Source organism: Leucoraja erinacea, chromosome 36 (genome assembly GCF_028641065.1).
Source record: "Leucoraja erinacea ecotype New England chromosome 36, Leri_hhj_1, whole genome shotgun sequence".
NCBI lineage: Eukaryota > Metazoa > Chordata > Chondrichthyes > Rajiformes > Rajidae > Leucoraja > Leucoraja erinaceus.
The window spans coordinates 2,704,645-2,717,895 of NC_073412.1; the positions used below are offsets into that span (position 1 = coordinate 2,704,645).

General features: G+C 44.4%; 1 protein-coding gene across 2 annotated transcripts in view; it reads left to right on the forward strand.

Moving 5' to 3' along the window:
- Nucleotides 1–1,416: 1,416 nt before the first annotated feature.
- LOC129713677 (protein mono-ADP-ribosyltransferase PARP6) overlaps nt 1,417–13,251 on the forward strand; it is a 57,726-nt gene continuing 45,891 nt past the window's right edge. Inside the window, exon 1 of one of the 2 annotated variants that reach the window (XM_055662927.1) lies at nt 1,417–1,854. The gene's annotated coding sequence lies outside the window, so the exon portion shown is untranslated. The remainder of the gene's footprint in view (nt 1,855–13,251) is intronic. The other variant, XM_055662930.1, reaches the window with a different exon arrangement.

A 13,251-nucleotide genomic window follows, 5' to 3' on the forward strand; every position in this document is an offset into this window, starting at 1 on the left:
CTCTCCTAGGCCTCATTTCCTCTTCTGTGCTAATTCCTCTAAGTTTAGTTTGTTGTCACATGTACCGAGGTACAGTGAAAAGCTTTTTTGTTGAGTGCTATCCCGTCAGCGGAAAGACTTGGGACGGCGGCCTTGCAACGATTGCAGCGCCAGAGACCCGGTTCAATCCCGACGACGGGTGCTGTCTGTACCGAGTTTGTACATTCTCCCTGTGACCTGCATGGGTTTTTCCCCAAGATCTTCGGTTTCCTCCCACATTCCAAAGACGTACAGGTTTGTAGGTTAATTGGCTTGGTATAAGTGTAAATTGTCCCTAGTGTGTGCATGATTGTGTTAATGTGCGGGGATCGCTGGTCGGTGCGGACTCGGTGGGCCGAAGGGTGTTGTCCATGCATAGTTTGACCGTTCTCCCTGCAACTGCGTGTGTTGCCTCCCACATTCCAAAGACGTGCGGGTTTGTAGGTTCATTGGCCTCAGTGTGTAGGGAACCGATGCAAAAGTGAGATAACATAGAACTAGTGTGAACGGGTGATCGGTCTTGACTCAGTGGGCTGAAGGGCCTGTTTCCATGCTGTACCTCTGAACCAAAACTAAAAATGATCATAATACCTTTAAAATATTTTTCTAACGAGTGCCATTATAAATGACAACATGTGCACAAAATCATGAGAGGAATAGATTGGGTAGATGCACAGAGTCTCTTGTCCAGAGTAGAGTCATCGAGGAGCAGAGGACATGGGTTCAAGGTGAAGGGGAAAAGCTTTAATAGGAATCTGAGGGGTAACTTTTTCACACAAAGGGTGGTGGGTGCATGGAACAAGCTGCCAGAAGAGGTAGTTGAGGCTGGGACTATCCCAACATTTAAGAAACAGTTTGATAGGTACGTGAATAGGTTTGGTGGGATATGGACCAAACGCGGGCAGGTAGGACAGTTGGAACAGGTGCATGGATAGGACAGGTTTGGAGGGATATGGACCAAGCGCAGGCAAGTGGGACTAGTGTAGCTGGGATATTGTTGGCCAGTGTGGGCAAGTTGGGCTGTTTCCACACTGTATCACTCTATGACTCTATAACTTTAAAAGATTATATTTTTCTAATGCATATACATCTTTAAAAGATGATGCCTTTCTAGTGCTCATCATAATTTTTAAAGAATATATTTCTTATAACTTCAAAAGAAGATATTTTCAAAGTATATTACGATAACTTTGATATTTTTCCAATGTATCTCACAGTATGTTTAAAAGATTCTTTACAATATATAACGACAAAATATAATTTTCTAATGAATTTGACAATGTGAAAATATTCCACTGTATATCACAATAATTTAAAACAATATTTGTCTACTGCATATCACAATTCCTTTAAAAAATATTTCAGTAGTATATCACCATAACTTTATATGATATTTCTCTAATGTATATCACAATATCTTTAAATAATATCTCTCTACTGTATATCGCAATATCTTCTTGCTATGGTATATTAGCTGTGAAAAGCCGATAGCCCTGGGCATTCCTGGCTTGCTGCTGAATAGGACTAATTAGAGGGAATAGCAGTCGGCACACACTGCCAGAGACAAGACACAACCCCTCACAGTTGTATTGGTGTTGCTTTTGTACAGCTTGGGTTCAGATGGAAGTCACATGACCAGCTCGGCACCGAGCATGCCCGAACTAGCTCAGAGTGGAGCTTAATACAAGAGCTGGGAGAACACGGAGCTTGAGATTCATCCCTGTCCGCCCGCCCGCCTGCCTCTTGCTTCTGCCTCCTTGCTCCTGTCTCTCTGGGTGCCACGGTGCTGCAAGCCAGCACACCAACCGGCATAGAACAAAATCCGCATCGCTCACAGTGAGTACCCATCATTGTTCCATGGCTCTTTTAATTAAACAATGACAATAGAGGATGCTGCTAAATGGCATTAAACCCACCTACCCGTCTGTTCCAAGAGAAAGAAAAAAAAGCCCTGGTCTTTGTTGCTGTCTCTGCATCTGTAAATTCCAAGCTTGCGTTTATTTCTCTGTGGCTGTTTGTAGGTTTGGTCTAATTACAGCACGAGCATATTAGTCAACCGGTTGTGGGTGACACACCGTGGGTTTGTCATCCCTCCCCACACTTACAATGGCTTTGGCCCACTATTGGGCCTGTCTGTAGCTGCTTGCGTGGAAATGAGAGGAGAAGAAAGTAATTTGTAAAACAAACCTGTCTCACTCCACATCTGAATATTCCTTCAGGTGTTAGTCTTTAAAATGCTACGGATGTTAAATCACCTTTGTAAGCGATTTAATCTGATTTAGCCCTCTTGTTAGTGAAGAAAATGAATTTTGTGTCTGGATTAGATCATCCAAAACACTGAATGTGTTGACTGTGTCTGTTGTTGCACTGGCTTCTAGTTTCCATTGTAATATTACCGTTGCAATAAAATGTGTCAATTTGGCTGTCGGTCAGGCTTTCTGGCCCAGTTTTTAATCTTGAATAATGGCTAGTTTGTGCTAACGGATTTGAATTTCGTTGGTTTGAATTCATTTCCTTTGAATGACTTGTTTAAAGAGAAAAAAAAAATCTGAGGTAGGAGGGTTATGGAACTGAGCATTGGTTGTGAATTTGGTGTTTGTGGTGACTGTTTTTGTTTGCCATCCACGGAACAACTAATAAGTGAGACACCCTTTAGCGTGGTGATACCCTCCAGTCTCGCAGTCCCGTGTTCACATTTTTTGAGTTGGGCAAGTCCTATTTCTCTGCGAGTTTCTCCTGCGTTAATTGAGTTGGTCCTGGGGCTTTGAGCGGTCTGGTCTCAGCACCACTTCTCATTGCTACACAAGGATCGACATCAGCGATATCCACAGGACGGTGGGAGCAGGGATTTGGGCTTAAAAAGAGGGAACACTGTCACTGGACGTTCATCGGCCACCTGTGTGACCCACAACAACCGGAGTTTATTTGTGTGGGATGGAACTGCAGACGCTGGTTTACAACAAAGACAGACGCAAGATGCTGGAGTAACTCAGCGCATCAGGCGGCATCTCTGGAGAAAAAGATTAGGTGATGTTTTCGTGTCGAGACCCTTCTTCAGACTCTGTCTGACTCTTCCAGTCTGAAGAAGGGTCTCGACCCGAAACATCACCAATTCCTTCTCTCCAGAGATGCTGCCTGACCCGCTGAGTTACTCCAGCATTTTGTGTCTATAACCAGAATTTACAGTTAGAACAGTTTGTCACACGGACTTAACTTAGTGGAGATGATTTTATTTTTTATCGAGTGCGTTTATTGTGAGCTTGCCTGGACTTTAGCCGCAATGATAGCCTCTATTGTCATGCATTTGGATGCATTTGCATTCAGTTATCCAAATTAATAATGTCCAGGTCAGTCTGTGTGTTTCTGAGGGTTTTGAGGAGCTTTGAAGCAGAGGTTTGCAGCCTGGGACCATTGACTGGGACATTGTGGTGGAAAAGGATGCATCTTATTGTACACACAGTTAAGCAACACAAGCTCAGGGCTTTGTGGCATATGCAGTAGAAATATGTCCGCTATTGTATTTGCTCAACAAGTATTGTTCCACTGAAGTCAATGGAGCCAGAATAAAGCCAGACTTTTTTTTCTAGAAACATAGAAAATAGGTGCAGGAGTAGGCCATTCGGCCCTTCGAGCCAGCACCGCCGTTCAATATGATCGTGGCTGATCATCCAAAATCAGCACCTCTTTCCTGCTTTCTCCCCATATCCCTTGAATCCATTAGCCCTAAATTGTCCCACTGTACAAGCTAATTCAAGAGTTCTCCTGCGTTCTCCTGAGTTTCCCCCGATTCGAACTCGGAGAATTACGGTAATAGCTGCTCATAGGTACTCGGGGCTCTCGTGGACATTTTTTCGACATGTTGAAAAAACTTCACGAGTCTTCACGAGCTTACCGCGTTTCCCGAGTACCCTTCCGTTAGCGTTACGAGCCACTAATAGATTCCCCGAACTCCAACGTACCCGCTACGTTCATTCTACGTGCTTCCCACGAGTTTGATTTTTTTTTAAACTCGGGAGAACTCTTGAATTACCTCGAACAGTGGGACAGGGCCTTTAGAGATAAATCTAACTCTCTTGAATACATCCAGTGAATTGGCCTCCACTGCCTTCTGTGGCGAATTCCACAGATTCACAATTCTGTGGGTGAAAAAGTTTTTCCTAAATGGCCTACCCCTTATTCTTAAACTGTAACCCTGGTTCTGGACTCCCCCAACATAGGGAACATTTTTCCTGCATCTAGCCTGTTCAATCCCTGAAGAATTTTATGTTTCTAGAAGATATCCTCTCATCCTTCTAAATTCCGGTGAATATAAGCCCAGTCGATCCATTCTTTAAAGGTAAAGCACTGAGTTCTCACTGATGAGCGATCCTACACACTCGGAATAATTTATAATTTTACCTGCAATTAACCCTGTACATCTTTGTGTTGGGAGGAAACCAGAGCACCCGGAGAAAACCCACATGGTCACAGGGAGAAAGTCCAAACTCCTTACAGACAGCACCCGTAGTCAGGATTGAACCTGGTTCTCTGGCGCTGTAAGGCAGCAACTCTGGGCAACATTCAGCGCTCATGCTGTGGATCATCAGAGAATGCACTTGATGCGCATCATAGAGTGGTACAGCATGGAAATAGGCCCTTCAGACCAAGGTGCCCTATCTATCTAACATGTTGAACATTTTCGGTGACCTGCTGCGACTATGACTGGTGCCGGCAAGTCGCCAAAAAAAATCCTGTAGGTGGGACAGGCCCTTTTGGATACTTCAGACCTGGCCTCTTCTACTATTTGCGATGCTATTTATAAGAATAGAATAGTAGCAGACCTCTCAGATCCTGTTGTCTGGTCTGCCAGTCAATATCAGGATTAATGCTTCATCTTGATTCTATTTCCAGCCAACCCTCCATGTTAATATTCAATATAACACTGTAAGAAACAGGAATGGAGCAGGCCATTCAGCCCCTTAAGCCTGCAGTACCATTCAATAGGTTCATGGCTTAGTCTATATTTATATCAGCACCATTTTAAACCTATTTCTCTTGGCTACTTAATACATAAAAATGTATGAAAAGAATTTGGAGACACAGCACCGAAGATATACATAAAATGCTGCAGTAACCCAGTGGGACAGGGGCAGAAAGAATGGGTGATGTTTCGGGCCTTCATCTCCTCCCCACTGGACTACTGCAACTCACTTCTCCTTGGCATCAGCTCCACCTACATCAACCGACTCCAACTGGTCCAGAACGCAGCCGCCCGACTCATCACCCACACCAAATCCTGGCATCACATCACTCCAGTCCTCAAACAACTTCACTGGCTTCCCATCTCCTACCGGATCTACTACAAAATCCTGATCGTCACCTACAAAGCCCTACACCATCTGGCCCCCCCCCCATATCTCACTGACCTCCTCTCCCCCTACCAACCCTCACGGTCCCTCAGATCCACATCAGCCGGTCTCCTCTCCATCCACAAGTCCAACCTCCACAGTTTTGGGGACAGAGCCTTCTCCAGGGCAGCTCCCAGGCTCTGGAACTCCCTCCCCCAACTGATCCGCAATTCCGTGTCCCTCACCATCTTCCAGTCCCGCCTCAAGACCCATCTCTTCACCTCTGCCTATCCTTAGCCCCACGTCCCCCTCCCTTTTCATCTGTGCATTAATTGCCTCATATTGTGTTTTGTATTGAATTCTGTATTTACTTTGTGTACTAGTCATGTCTCTACTATTTATTTCATTCCCCTTGCATGTTTTTCCTCTACCTGCTAAATTTTTGTACGGTGTCCTTGAGACTCTTGAAAGGCGCCCATAAATAAAATTTATTATTATTATTATTATTCCTTCTCTCCAGAGATGCTGCCTGTTTCGTTGAGTTACTCCAGCATTTTGTGCATATCTTCGGTGTAAACCAGCATCTGCAGTCCCTTCTTACAGAGAAACAGGCACTTCGGCCCACAATTGTTCTTGACAACACACCGGGACACTGAGACCACTGAATCCTGTTCCATGGTGCTCGGAAACTAAAGCCCGGTGGGTGCAATTGAAGAAAGAAGGGGAACGCAAGAGACTGCAGACGCTGGAATCTTGTGTAAAATGCGCAGTGCCGGAGGAGCTCAGCGGCTCAGGCAACATCTGTGGGGGGAAATAGAGTGACGTCGATTTTGTTTGGGACCCTTCTTCAGCCTGATGAGAGTAAAGTCTCAGAACCTTCATGCCAAGGGAGAAACATCAAAGACTAGAGGGCAGAGCATCAAGGAGAGAGTTTAAATGAGGTGAGCAGGACATGGTCTTTGCTTGGAACAAGCTGTGAGGGGTGGTGGTGGAAGCAGATACGATAGTGGTATTGAAGATATGTTTGATAGACACATGGTATGGTGGCCTGGAGTGATACGGATTACGTCCTGGCAGGAGATTAGTTTAACTGCATCATTTTAATCACAGGCATGAATATTGTAGCACTCGCTTCTGTGCCTTACTGTTCTATATGCTTGTAGAATTACCCCAACCTGAAATGCTGTCTGTCCATTTCCCTCTACATTGTTGCCTGGGCTACCATAAAAGCAAAGTAGGAAGCCATTTGTCCATAGGATTCATTCTGCCGCGCAATCTTATCAATGGCACCTCACCTCCCCTTATTTGCCTGTTGTCCAGTAATTGTATTCTCTCTCACAGCTCATCAACTCCACTTTGATTTATTTGCCTCTTATCTACTCTTTTGGGTATGTTACAACCAATTAACCTACCATCACATTTTTGGGAGGAACCCCACATGGCCATGGAGAGAACGTGCAAACTCCACACAAACAGCATCCAAAGCCAGGACTGAACGCAGGACTCGGGAGCTGTTACACGGTAGTACTATCTGCCGCACCATTGTGGTCGAAGACAGACACAAAATGCTGGAGTAACTCAGCGGGACAGGCTGCGTCTCTGGAGGAAAGGAATGGGTGACGTTTCGGGTCGAGTCTGAAGAAGTCTCGTTCCGTAATGTCACCCATTCCTTCTCACCAGAGATGCTGCCTGACCCGCTGAGTTACTCCAGCATTTTGTGTCTATCTTTGGTGTAAACCGGCAACTGCGGTTCCTTCCTGCACCATTGTGGTCCTTGTGTATTTGATGTTACATGGTAAATACTCCAGTAAGTGAAACTCCAGCATGTAGATCACATTTCTGGCGAACACACCATTAACAAACTGGATTTGGAATGGCATCTTTAACACATTGTACATTGCATTAAAGGTAAATATAAGGAACATGGACATAAAGCTTGGAGAAATGACGATGGGTTGCCCAAAGACTTTATGCAACATACCACCAAATTGAATTAGAGTGGTTCTTGACAATGTTTTCCAACACATCATCACCATTGACATATTGGCAGTGTCTTCCTCTCATGGGGAGAAATTCTACATCTTCCTTGAAGATGCACTTCTCTTTTCAGTTTCCAAAGACAGCCTTACAAAGGAGATCAACTTCAAAGCTGATTAATTGAGCAAGAAAATTAAGGCATTAATAACCTACTGATGAATCAATCAGCCTTCGGTGAAGAGATACAGACAGCAACTGATGGCCCGGGGGATTGCAACATGCTCAAAGTTTGCAGTGAAGGAGCCAACTTATAGCCCTGAAAACACTTAATCATAACAAGATCTCTTAAATAAATTATTTGCTAATGTTGCCTGCTATCACGAGACTGGATAATAAGGTGATAAGCCATAAGCGAGATGGAGCAGAATTAGGCCATTCAGCCCATCTAGTCCACTGTGCCATTCAATCATGGCGGGTCTATCTCTCCCACCTAACCCCATTCTCCTGCCTTCTCCCCATAACCTTTGACACCCGTACTAATCAGGAATCTATCTATCTCTGCCTTAAAAAAATCCACTAACAATACAAGGAAGACGCTATTATGAGACAGCTAATAGATTTGACAAACTAAACAAATAAGAGACTACCACATTCTTGCGTAAGAAGTAATTCAATGTCACAGCAAGATTGCAAGTAAAATGACTATGTTTACAGATTGTAGAAACAAGGAACTGCAGGTACTGGTTTATTTAAAAAAAAAAGACAAAGTGCTGGAGTAATTCAACGGGATAGGCAACATCTCTGGAGAACATGGATAGGGGATGTTTTGAGTCGGGACCCTTCTACATCCTATCCATCCATCCTATCCATATCCCCTTCACCTTAAACTTATGTCCTGTGGTCCTTGATTCTCCTACTCTGGGCAAGAGATTCTGTGCATCTACCCGATCTATTCCTCTCATGATTTTATACACCTCTATAAGATCTCCCCTCATCCTCCTGTGCTCCATGGAATAGCGTCCCAGCCTACTCAACCTCTCGCTGTAGCTCACACCCTCTAGTCCTGGCAACATCCTCGTAAATCTTCTCCATACCCTTTCCAGATGTCCTCTGGCACTCGATTCCCCCACTCTGGGCAAGAGATTCCGTGCATCCACCCTATTTATTCCCCTCATGGTCTCTGCTCAGATACAGTAGCGGGTCATAAGTCAGTTCCATGGCACTGGATGCGAACATCACATCATGATGCCGGTGCTGCTGCCAACTTCAGCAACAAGCAGGCTTCCCTGCAACTAGCTCTTTGCATCCCGTGGAGCTTGGCACGGAGAAACATGCAATCCGAAATGTACAATCCAGCATTCTGTGCTGCAGGAAGCTTGCAAACAAAATGCCCACATCCATACCACGCGAGCAGCCAAGATGCACTTGGTGGTAATCTGTTTGTAGCAGTAGCAGGAAAACTGGTACACATTAGATCAGAATCACCAGTGGCTCACTAAATGACCACATGTTGAAATGGGGAACTGCAGGCACTGGATTACAAAAAAAGACATAAAGCGCTGGAGTAACTCAGCGGGTCAAGCAGCATCTCTGGACCGATGACGTTTCGGGTCCATATAACCATATAACCATATAACCATATAACAATTACAGCATGGAAACAGGCCATCTCGGCCCTACAAGTCCATGCCGAACACATTTTTTTCCCCTTAGTCCCACCTGCCTGCACTCAGACCATAACCCTCCATTCCCTTCTCATCCATATGCCTATCCAATTTATTTTTAAATGATACCAATGAACCTGCCTCCACCACTTCCACTGGAAGCTCATTCCACACCGCCACCACTCTCGGCGTAAAGAAGTTCCCCCTCATATTACCCCTAAACTTCTGTCCCTTAATTCTGAAGTCATGTCCTCTTGTTTGAATCTTCCCTATTCTCAAAGGGAAAAGCTTGTCCACATCAACTCTGTCTATCCCTCTCATCATTTTAAAGACCTCTATCAGGTCCCCCCTTAACCTTCTGCGCTCCAGAGAATAAAGACCTAACTTATTCAACCTATCTCTGTAACTTAGTTGTTGAAACCCAGGCAACATTCTAGTAAATCTCCTCTGTACTCTCTCTATTTTGCTGACATCCTTCCTATAATTTGGCGACCAAAATTGTACACCATACTCCAGATTTGGTCTCACCAATGCCTTGTACAATTTTAACATTACATCCCAGCTATACTCAATCGTGAGCTTTCTTCAGATTGAAGAAGGGTGCTGACCCGAAACATCACCTATCCGAGTTCTCTAGGGATAATCCAAGTATCTATTTACACCAAAGATAGACACAAAATGCTGGAGTAACTCAGCGGAACAGGCAGCATCTCTGGAGAGAAAGAATAGGTGGTGTTTTGGGTCAAAACCCTTTTTCAGACTGTTCCCAGCTACACTAGTCCCACCTGCCTGTGTTTGTTCATAGAAACATAGAAATTAGGTGCAGGAGTAGGCCATTCGGCCCTTCGAGCCTGCACCGCCATTCAATATGATCATGGCTGATCATCCAACTCAGTATCCCATCCCTGCCTTCTCTCCATACCCTCTGATCCCCTTAGCCACAAGGGCCACATCTAACTCCCTCTTAAATATAGCCAATGAATTGGCCTCGACTACCCTCTGTGGCAGAGAGTTTCAGAGATTCACCACTCTCTGTGTGAAAAAAGTTCTCATCTTGGTTTTAAAGGATTTCCCCCTTATTCTTAAGCTGTGACCCCTTGTCCTGGACTTCCCTAACATCGGGAGCAATCTTCCTGCATCTAGCCTGTCCAACCCCTTAAGAATTTTGTAAGTTTCTATAAGATCCCCTCTCAATCTCCTAAATTCTAGAGAGTATAAACCAAGTCTATCCAGTCTTTCTTCATAAGACAGTCCTGACATCCCAGGAATCAGTCTGGTGAACCTTCTCTGCACGCCCTCTATGGCAATAATGTCCTTCCTCAGATTTGGAGACCAAAACTGCACGCAATACTCCAGGTGTGGTCTCACCAAGACCCTGTACAACTGCAGTAGAACCTCCCTGCTCCATATCCCTCCAAACCTGTCCTACCCATGTAGCAGTCTAACTGCTTCTTAAACCTTGGCATAGCCAACTATCTCCTCTGGCAGCTTGTTCCATACACCCATCACCCTTTGTGTGAAAAAATTACCCCTCAGATTCCTATTAAACCTTTTCTCCTTCACCTTAAACCTATTTCCTCTGGAGCTCGATTCACCTACTCTGGGCGAGAGACTCTGTGCATTAACCCCAATCTATTCCTCCCATGGATTTTATACACCTCTATAAGGTCACTCCTCATCCTCCTGCGTTCCAAGGAATAGAGTCCCAGCCTACTCAACCTCTCCCTGTAGCTCAGGCCCTCTAGTCCTGGCGACATCCTGGTAAATCATCTCTGTACCTTGATCATTCCTTGATCACTCTTCATCCAGCTTGAATCCTCTTGCTTGTGAGTCCCAACGCATCCTCAATGTCCTTTCTGTCACTGCTCATAATTGTTACTTCTGTAGTGTTTCTTTGTGAAGTTCGAAGCTGCTTTGATTATAAAAAAAATAATTTAATTATTTATTTCGAACAGAATAAAAGAATAAACAGCAAGTGTGAAACAGCATACAAAAAATAAAAAAAACAAAACAAGAATATTATTCATATATTTATAAATAAATGAAATCCTATGTGTCCGAAAGGGAGCAGGAAGAAGCCAAAGCTTATTAATTCCCACCCCTTAATTCATTTCTTATTTTATTCAGGATTGAGAAACAAATTCATATCTGACGAAGCAAAGGGAGCGATGAATCATTCTGTCTTTAGTCAAAATACCGACAAAGCAGAGCATTTAAAACGCATCTTCACCCAGTGAAAGCATTTCCCATAATATATCTTCACATTCATTCCATCCACGTTGTTCGTAGATTGCCAGGTCGAGGCAACCTTTCTGAGATTCCAATATCGGTTGAGTTTATTGTCACGTGTACCGAGGTACAGTGAAAAGCTTTTGTTGCGTGCTATCCAGTGAGCGGAAAGACAATACATGATTACAATCGAGCCGTTTACAGTGTATAGATACATGATAAGGGATTGCCATTTAGTGCAAGGTGAAGGCAGCAAACATGTTCGAAGTCACTAATGAGGTAGATAACAGCTCAGCACTGCTCTCTTGTTGTGGTAGTTGTGGTTGTAATATCATTTGTGGGCGGCACGGTGGCGCAGCGGTAGAGTTGCTGCCTCACAGCGACAGAGACCTGGGTTCGATCCTGACTACGGATGCTATCTATACGGAGTTTGTACGTTCTCCCATGCGGCCCGTGTGGGTTTTCACCGGGTTTCCTGGTTTCCACCCAAATTACAAAGACGTGCAGATTCGTACATTAATTGATCTCTGTAAATTGCCCCTAGTGTTTCGGATGTGAAAGTGGGATAGCATGGAGCTAATGCACGGGTGATCGATGGTTGGTGGGGACGCAGTGGGCCGAAGGGCCTATTTCCACACCATATCTCTAACCTAAACTCAAATCGACATTGCAATTGTATTAGCAAATTATAAACGAGAGCTTGATGTATGCAAGCTTATGCTACATGTGCAGATGTCCTATAATTTTCCCAGCATGGCTCCATCAGTCAGTGTGTGAAGATTTCACCTCTGTTCAACTCAGGAATCTTCTGTCACTCCTCTATCCCTGTGAAGCCATCTGCAAACCGGCTATTGTTTCCGCTCCTGTTGGTAACATCTGTTTTCCACCATGAGTCCCCAAACGCATTGGTCCCATGCTTTAGTGACGTCAGTGCCTTGTCCCCAGGGTATCCCAGTCAGCAGCTGCCCGGCCTACTCCTGCCGTTCTTTGTAGAAACAGTGTTGGGGGGGAGAGGTGAGCTGGGGTTGGCAAGAGCTGGGGGAAGGGATAGGACATTTATGAAGGGACAGAGAGCCGACAGCAAGGGGTTCCCAACTCATCCCGTTTACCCCCCCGGCAACTTTAATAGCACGTAACAATGTTATGTCACTTATTTATGAACAACTAATGATGAACAGATATAGCAGATCCAAACACAGTCAGTCAGTGAGAAACAATATGTTCAAATACAGAATCAACACATTTACCCCAAGGTTGGGAACCCTTGGCCTACAGCAATGATAGGCATGACTCAATAGCAGGTCATTAGTGGGTGAGTGAGAGTAATTCTATACATTGCAGGAAATAGTGATAGAATGAATCTATAGCAGTGAGGAATAGAGAGAGATGGGGGGTGGTGAAAGAGAGCATACAAGCACCTGCCATTTAGTCTGAAGAAGGGTCTTGACCCAAAACATCACCCATTCCTTCTCTCCGGAGATGCTGCCTGTCCCGCTGAGTTACTCCAGCATTTTTGTGTCTACCTTCGGTGTAAACCAGCATCTGCAGTTCCATCTGACGCATCTCGTCTGCTATTTAGTTTAGTTTAGAGATACAGATTTAGAGATTTAGAGAGAGACTTCCAATAATATGAGAGAGTTAGAGAGGGAAATAATAATAATAATAATAATACATTTTATTTGTGGGCGCCTTTCAAAGTCTCAAGGACACCTTACAGAAATTACCAAGAGTAAAAAAAAACATATAATCGTAGTAAAATAAATAATAAGGACATCACCAATACACAAATTAAAGACAGAATTCGGTCCAGACAAAAAAAATCAAAAACACAATGTGAAGAGAGAGCAGCGGCAGCTAAACCGCGCCAGCGTCCACTCTCCCATCCGACAGGGAATGCGAGCGCTATCCTGCTCACTAGGGACGATTTACAGTTTTTACCGAAGCCAATTAACCAACAAACCTGTCTGTCTTTGGAGTGTGTGAGAAACTGGAGCAGGTTTCCCTGAAGATAATCCTTGGGGAGCATACAGACTCCG